An 8,298-nucleotide genomic window follows, 5' to 3' on the forward strand; every position below is an offset into this window, starting at 1 on the left:
TCAATGGTAGCCGAAAGTTGAGTGACCGATCCTCTGACAAACAGCAGCACCATGATGATTAATTGTTAGTTTGGTGCATCCATGGAAAAAGAGCCCAACTGTCTTTGCTTATAAATTGAGTCTGGAGCATTAGAAAGTCAGTAGCTTTAGGCGGGGGATTGACTAGCTTCTCTTATTATGCAGCCATTGCAAGTTTCCATGACGCTTAGCCTAGGCAATCCCCCGCCTAAAGCTACTGACTTTCTAATGCTCCTCCTTCGGGCAAAAAAAAAAAAAAAAAGAGAAAGAAAGAAAGAAACTTCACCGACTCAAGAAGCGGGACTTCGCTCTCGGATCTAAACTCTCATTCAAATGCAATTTCTCTGCGCGCATGTCGAGACTACACTCCCACAATTCGACATGATCAAGCGCAATTCCAGAAGCAACGGCGACGAGCAAAACTCGTTTCCTCACTCCACCGAGCCCTCCCCAGCAGCGGGGAACGCACTCCGGACAAAAGGCGACGCAGCGGAAGCCGCGAAGCTCCGGCGAGCGAGAGGCACCGGACAATCGCCGAAACCAGAAACAAAGAAGAGGGAGAAGACAATCGACGCGGGATCAAGCGAAGGCCAAGAGCGGCGGAGACCATCACCGGAGCTCTCCGGGGCGGGGTACCTGGAGAGCGGGAGGAGGAGGAGCCGGCGCCGGAGGACGCCGGATTCTATTCTCCGGGAGAAGAGGGAAAACCTAGAATCCTCGAGCAAGTCGTAACGCTCCCTGGCGGATACCGAGGGGCGCTCGAGGTGAGAGAGATGACAGGAGAATGTGGAAAAGAGAAAATATTAGGTGCGCCGGGCGCTCCACGTCACCGTGCGCCCGCCCAATCAGGATGCGACACGTGTTGCCACGTGGCTCCACCTGGAGCCGAGGCCCACCATTAGTTTTCAGTTAAATTTTTGCTGCTTCTCTTTCTCATTTAATGCTTCGTCCTTTTCTCCCGTTTGCACGCAAGCGTGCGTCCCTTCCCCTCCCATTCTCTTTCAAAAAATTTTGTCCCTGCATTTTTTCTCCATGAAAGCCGCAACGCCATCTCTCTCAACCAAACGCTCGCCGGTTGCCTCCAAGCTTGGCCGCCTCTACCGTCGCCATCAAGAGCCACTCGCTCCCAAGAACCCCGCCAATCGTGACTGGGTCCCGAACTCTGGCCATCTCCGTCTCGGCCTCTTCGGCGAGCGCGGACACCCAAAAGCCCACCGGTTGCCTCCGAACTCGGCCGCCTCCGCCATTGCCGCCAGGAGACACTCACTCCGAAGAGCCTCGCTGGTCGTGGTTGGATCTCGAGCTCTGACCGTTTTCGCCTCGGCCTCTTGGACGATCGCGTACACCAAAAGCCCAGCTAGTCACCTCCGAGCTCGGTCGCCTTTGCCAGTCGCCTCCAAACTTGGCCGCCTTTACCGTTGCCGTCGGAAGCCACTTGCTCCCAAGAACCCTTCCGGTCGTGGCTGGGTCCCGAACTCTAACCATCTTCGCCTCGGCCTCTTCGGTGAGCGCAGACACCCACTGGTCGCCTCCGAGCTCGGCCGCCTCTACGGTCGTCGCCAGGAGCCACTCGCTCCGAAAGAGCCTCGCCGGTCGCCTTCGAGCTTGGCCACCTCTGCCGGTCGCCTCCGAGCTTGGCCACCTCTGCCGGTCGCCTCCAAGCTTGGCCACCTCTGCCGTTGCCGTCAAGAGCCACTCGCTCCCAAGAACCCCGCCGGTCGTGGTTGGGTCCCGACAATCTCCGCCTCGGCCTCTTCAGCGAGCGTGGACACCCAAAAGCCTGCTGCTTGCCTCCAAGCTCGATTGCCTCCGCTGTCACCGCCAGGAGCTACTCGCTCCGAAGAGCCCTGCCGGTCGTGGCTGCGTCCCAAGCTCTGACCTTCTCCGCCTGTGCCTCCTCAGTGATCGCGGACACCCAAAAGCTCACCGGGCGCGTCCGAGCTCGGCCGCCTCCGCCATTGCCACTTTCTCCCAAGAGCACCTTCTTATGAATCTTACCTGTTGGTATGGATTCTGTGATGACTCAACAAAATTTTGTTGTTTAAGCAGATGGCAATTTGTATTTCACACCCTGCACTCTTGTCTTCGTAAATCATATTTTCAGTTTTAAGGCAATCTTTTTAGTTTGATGCTTGCTGTCTTAGGAGATAGTGAAGTTCTTGTTAGGATGGCGAGTAGTTCATTTCTTGGGATGTATGACTAGAACTTAACTGCCTAGGATTCCTGAGTTAGCATTGGTGCTGTCTTAAAAAATTTAGCCACCGAGTTTTTGCTCGTTGTTTCATGCCTCTGTTGGGAAAGCTAGTGTTAGTAGCTCCATTTGCCGGTGCCATCGTATTTAATTTTTATAGATGTCTGAAGGAAGATAAGAACTCCATTTTCTCAAAATGTGGATTCTTCACGATAAATATATAGTATATGTGTCAATTAATTCCGTTAGCTTGAAGGATGTTTCTGGGTCGTGTCTTTACTTTGACCATGTAATTTTCCAGAGCCAGTTACCCATGCATGTCCTATTTTCTGAGCTCATGATGAGATACCGAGTGATCTGTGATGGTTGCAACATTATCATTTTCTTTTCCTGGTTTACTTAAGTAGAAGCAGGTCATCCAATTGCCTAGCTTTATGTCTTTTAACTCATAATTTGTTCTGGTTTCTTTCTCTCATTGTAAGGATGCATTGATAGGCTTCCTCTTTTCTGACAATCTAATTGTTGGGATGTTATGCTCATTATTTGTCTGTAGTTTCCTCCATTTTTGGTAAATGTGCCGTGGCATATGTTCTGAGCTTGTGCACAATGAAGTCCCATACTTCTACATACATAATGGGGACCATTGGCTACATAGACCCAGAATATGCCCGCACTTTTCGCCTCACAGAGAAGTCAGATGTCCACAGCTGTGGAATTGTTTTACTGGAGTTGCTGACTAGCAGGAAAGCACTGGACAATGAATCCAATCTCAATGCAAAATTAAAGCAAGATTTGGCGAAATAGAAGAAAGAAAATTCTAGATTGAAAATGTTGGTTGTGCTATTGTTTATGGTAATTTTAGACATATTGAGAGATTTGGCAAACCTAAAGATGTTGGTTGGGTTGTTCATGAGTTTTAGTTGTTTGTAAATGTATGTGCATTTTGTTTGTAGGATGAATAAAGTGAATCTTTATGTCGGCATATCATTAAATTTGTTTTGCTATTACATATTTTCCCATGTCGCTACTTCTTGAAATTTCGACCAAATTCTTGCTTGAGAATATAAATGTTTGATTAAGGATTCTTAAATTCAAATTATAAACGTATTGAGGATCTTTAACATTGTATATTCTGGTTTCTGCAAAAACTAGCCTATGGGGCAAATGAACCGCACACTAAAGAACAAGATTGATGTTTTTGTAGGTTATTTGAGATTTACCATTTTTCAGTTCGAGCATCACTTTAGCGACCATTATCGAAGAAGTTTCGACAATTTGAATGAGCAAATTCAAAGGTGAGGATTTGAATATTGATGCTAACTTGACGAAGGTTCATCTTGTGAGATTTCTTGGTCATCTCCGAGAGCGACCTTTCTCTCTTCTAAATTATCTTGAATCAAATAAGTTCCTCTTTTTTCACATCCAATGCGGAAGTTATGGAGGATGACTCAGCCAAAGGTTTGTGCGGTTTGAAATGAGCTTTTGCGCCCGAAGATTGCCCAACTTGTTCCATATGATTTATAATGGTTTTGACCTCGTCCTAATGGATGATCCTCACACCAAAAACAATCACAAAGGCCAAAGTCGGTGAAGAGCCAATTTGGCTGCAAATCGCAAGCTCCTCCTATCGTAGAGGAACAATTGCCTATTCACATGCATCCGAAACAGAAAATATTATATAAACCATTTCTATATATGAGCCACAAATAAACCACGTTTAAACATCTTGTTTTAAAGCACCACATAGATAAAGAAAATGGCTGGCTAATGATTTTACAAAACTCTCTAGCCTTTGAACATGGAGGGGAAAGAGAACTTAGTGGACAATGCAACATCATTGGTCACATTCATAACTCATAATGACATTGTGTCTATGTACAGCAAGATAATAGTGAGCAGGCAACCATCTAACATCAAATTTGTGCCCATTAAATTTGAGCACGCAACCATTTAACAATCTCTAAAGCTACATTCATGTACACACTATGAGGGTCTAGTCTACAGATATACACCTATGTCGAAGAGATTCCTGCACCATTTCCAAGCAGCCATCGATCCGAAGTTCAATTGGCGAACTTCAGATTGCCTAATTACCAACCGTCATCTTGCAAACGGTTCAGATCAGCTGTTAAAAAAATAATTTAAGTGGTTTTGAACCAATATGCCACTCGTAGGGAAATCAATGAAAATTCAACTCCAGCAAGTGACCTTAGCTTCTTTATGTATAGGCTCCCGCGACAAGACACCTGAGAAATCCAAAAATGTGCAAGAAATCAACAGAAGGTGTCTGAAGATGAGCCAAAGTAGCATGGCCACCTTTTACCTACAAGAACATATAATCCAGAAGAACATTCTCTCTAACCGAAGAACAAATGGCAAACTAAAATAACAATCTTGACAAGGACAATCAACTCCAGCACAATATTAAAGAACAAGAGGAGATTAGCACAGATTCCAAACCTCACTAAACACCACTAAATTTCACTTTGTTCTTCATTGACATTTATTCCAACGCCAAACAATTATGCAGTGACCTTGGTAGAAAAGAATTTCCTAGAATGTACATAGTTTGCCAGTCAACCAGTAAAAACATTGGCAACTAAGACCAAAGCAATAAAACCAACTTCAGCTAGACTCTTCCATAAAACAAAGATCATATAATACCTAGTAAGTATAAAAATGAGACGGCGGCGAGGAGGCGGCGGCGGCGGCGGCGGCGGCGGCGGCGGCGGAGATCGAGTACCGCCGGACGAGGGGGGCGCTTGGCTAGTGCTGGTCATCGACGTCGAAGGAGGCGGAGGTCGACGACGACTTCCGCGGCTCGAAGCCACTCTGGACCTTGGAGGCCAGCAGGAGCTGCGAGGGCGGCGAGGAGGCGGCGGCGGCGGAGATCGAGTGCCGCCAGATGAGGGGGTTGGCCGATGCTGGTCGTCGGCGTCGAAGGAGGCGAAGGTCGACCACAACCTCCGCGGCTCGAAGCCGCTCTGGACCTAGGAGGCCAGCGGGAGCTGCGAGGGCGGCGAGGAGGCGGCGGCGGCGGCGGAGATCGAGTACCGCCGGACGAGGGGGCCCTCGGCCAGTGCTAGTCGTCGGCGTCGAAGGAGGCGGAGGTCGACGACGACTTCCGCGGCTCGAAGCCGCTCTGGACCTTGGAGGCCAGCGAGAGCTGCAAGGGCGGCGAGGATGCGGCGGCGGAGATCGAGTACCGCCGGATGAGGGGGCGCTCGGCCGGTGCTGGCCGTTGGCGTCGAAGGAGGTGAAGGTCGACCACGACCTCCGCGGCTCGAAGCCGCTCTGGATCTTGGAGGCCAGCGGGAGCTGCGAGGGCGGCGAGGAGGCTGCGGTGGCGGCGGCGGAGATCGAGTACCGCCGGACGAGGAGGGCGCTCGGCCGGTGCTGATCGTCGGTGTCGAAGGAGGCGGAGAAAGATTTTTGTGAGAGAGACTTCGTGCGGGAGAAGACAGAAGAGAAAGGGCACTTCAAATGCGAAGGGCGGGAGAAGGACGCGGCCATCAATGAAGAGAGAGAAGGACGCGGCAAAAATATGACTAAAAATAAAAGTGGGACCCGGATCCACGTGGCGACACGTGTCGTATCCTGATTGGGCGGGGCGCACGGTGACGTGGAGCGCCGGGCGCACCTAATATTTTCTCGTTTTTAGAGAGAGAGAGAGAGAGAGAGGGAGAGGAGCTTCGTAGTAATGCGCAGACGGGAAGAGCAGCAAGAGAGAGAAAGAGAGAGAGGACGTCGGTTTTTGATGCGGGGAATCGGATTTTGAGAGCCGGCGAGTGGGCTACGCGCGCCGCGGGAGGAGTGTCCGGTGCACTCGCGCGCTTGAATTCGCATTTTTCACGCTCGGTTTCTCTTTTTTTGTTTTTGGGAAAACGCGTTTCCATTTGATTTTTCGATCTAATTTTCTTTTAAGTAAAGTCGGAATTTCTTCTCTCATTTAAGTTGTTTTCTTTTCCAAATTTGAAGCTTATGCTCACTTATTAAGTTCCATAATTGCATTTTCGCGATTCGCCTCGAGAATTATTTTATTATAAAAACTAGCTTTCATGCATAGCATTCATTAGATAGTTAATGATGTTTATCTCACTCAAGTACACAAATAAACTCAAATGTTTTTGAATATCAATTTTTCGTGCAAAAATTTCAAATAAATCGATTAGGCTCATGGAAAATGAAGAATTCCTCTTTCAATTCAAATTCATTTTTTTGTTGTTGGATGATTTGATAATGGATTTTCCTTTTTAGTTATTATCGATTGATAATTAATTCTCTTTTGATTTGTTATTGATAATGAATTTTATTTTCTTGATATGTGATTGATAATGAAATAACATGATGAAGGGGGCATCAAATGAGTGAGTACTACATATTCTGTAGTCTCGAGAGCGTGAAGAGCATTCACCTTTTCCCTCCCCACTTTTTATTTAACACAAATGCTAGCTGACACCACTTTTCAAGCAAATCGTTCCAAGTGTGAGAGCAACGACACCTTTTGCTTTTTATTTGTTCCCTTATTTTTGACGTCATTTTTCTTTGAAAGTAATCGGGCACTTTGATCATCACTGGGCATCCTTCTAGGCCCGGATCTAATCAAAAAGTGTCCCTAGAGCACTTTTAAATGATCATATAATAAAAGTTACCGGTGGTTATATATTTATTTTCCTCGCGATATATATAATTAATATTTTAAGCATCATACTTTTTATAACTAGATATATTTAAATTTAAGTTTTTTTTTTTTAAGTTTTTTGTTGGACCCGTCAAATGGGTGGGCCGGGTCGAAAAATGGGTCGACCCATATTTGACCTATATTAACCCGTTTTGACCCATATTCATGTAGTGTAAATCAAGCGACTCATACCCGACCCGACCCGACCCGTATTGCTAAAACCTATTAATATTCTCAGACATATTATTTTCTCGAGTCCCATTGTTTCATTTTTTTTTTTTTTGTTCTATGGGCAGTTACTGGTTCGAGTTTGTTTCGAAGAACTAGTCCGGGTCTATATCCGTTTGCTGTGTCAAACATATTCTAGTTTTTCTATTTTACTGCCGCTAAGAGAGCACTAGAATTGAACTTGCTCGAATCACCGTCAACTTTTTTGGTGCCACTTCGAATAATAGTTGTTTTTATCCAATTTTTTCTGTTTTTTTGGCTGGAAAAGGCATATAGTTGGGTCTCAAGACCAAAGAGCCGCATTCTTTCTGATCCTTTTGGCTAGGATAAAGGAATAAAGTTCGGGCCTGGCGTAGGACTAATTCATGTTTGTTTGCAGATAAAAAAAGCAAGAGTAAACAGAGAGACTGTTTTCTTGCCTCCTGCATAGGATTGCATCAGTTACAGGACTCCCAAAAGCCATGTTTTACGTTGATGGAGAGTTGCCACGTTAATCGAGGTTCCCCACCCTTTTTCACTTATTAGGGGGAAAAAGTTTCACGTATTAGTATCTTTTTTCTAATGCTTCCAAAGTTTGGTTCTGTCGATTGTGTAAATATGTTGGCCACTGCTAGTTTGTAAGCTTATACATTTTACCGATGCCAGTTGAATTCAACGAGTTAATTGTAAAGATGATATATATTTCCTCCAGCCCCTTAGAGTCCAGACGAAATTATTCTGTCATATTTTCATTTTCGTCACCTGATGCCGATCAAAAGCGAGGATGCATATATTTAGCTCATCCGATTAGGTACAATCAGTGAGATGCATGCATTTGAGTATTCACTGAATCGGAGCTGTAATGGTTGCTTTTAGTCTCTTTTGTGTGGCTTGATTCATGAATTTGCTTAATCCTTTCGTTTTTTTGTACTTCTTCAATTGCCAAGTTTAAAACGATATGGCAGGCAGGGTATTTCATCTTGACATGTTTTGTTTAATAATCACTCAGCTACTAGACTGTATATTGCACTCTCAACAAGCTAGAGGAAGTCAAAGCAGAGGAAGAAGAAATGGGCCTTCCTGCTGTTAGAATGAGCTCACAGCCCCGCAAGCACAAGCAGAAGAACAAGCAAAGGCGAGCCAAAGCTGGAAAACTCGCTGCAGGTTTCCCAGTCTCCAAATTGATATTCAGATGCCGTTC

Source organism: Eucalyptus grandis, chromosome 10 (genome assembly GCF_016545825.1).
Source record: "Eucalyptus grandis isolate ANBG69807.140 chromosome 10, ASM1654582v1, whole genome shotgun sequence".
In the NCBI taxonomy this organism is placed as follows: domain Eukaryota; kingdom Viridiplantae; phylum Streptophyta; class Magnoliopsida; order Myrtales; family Myrtaceae; genus Eucalyptus; species Eucalyptus grandis.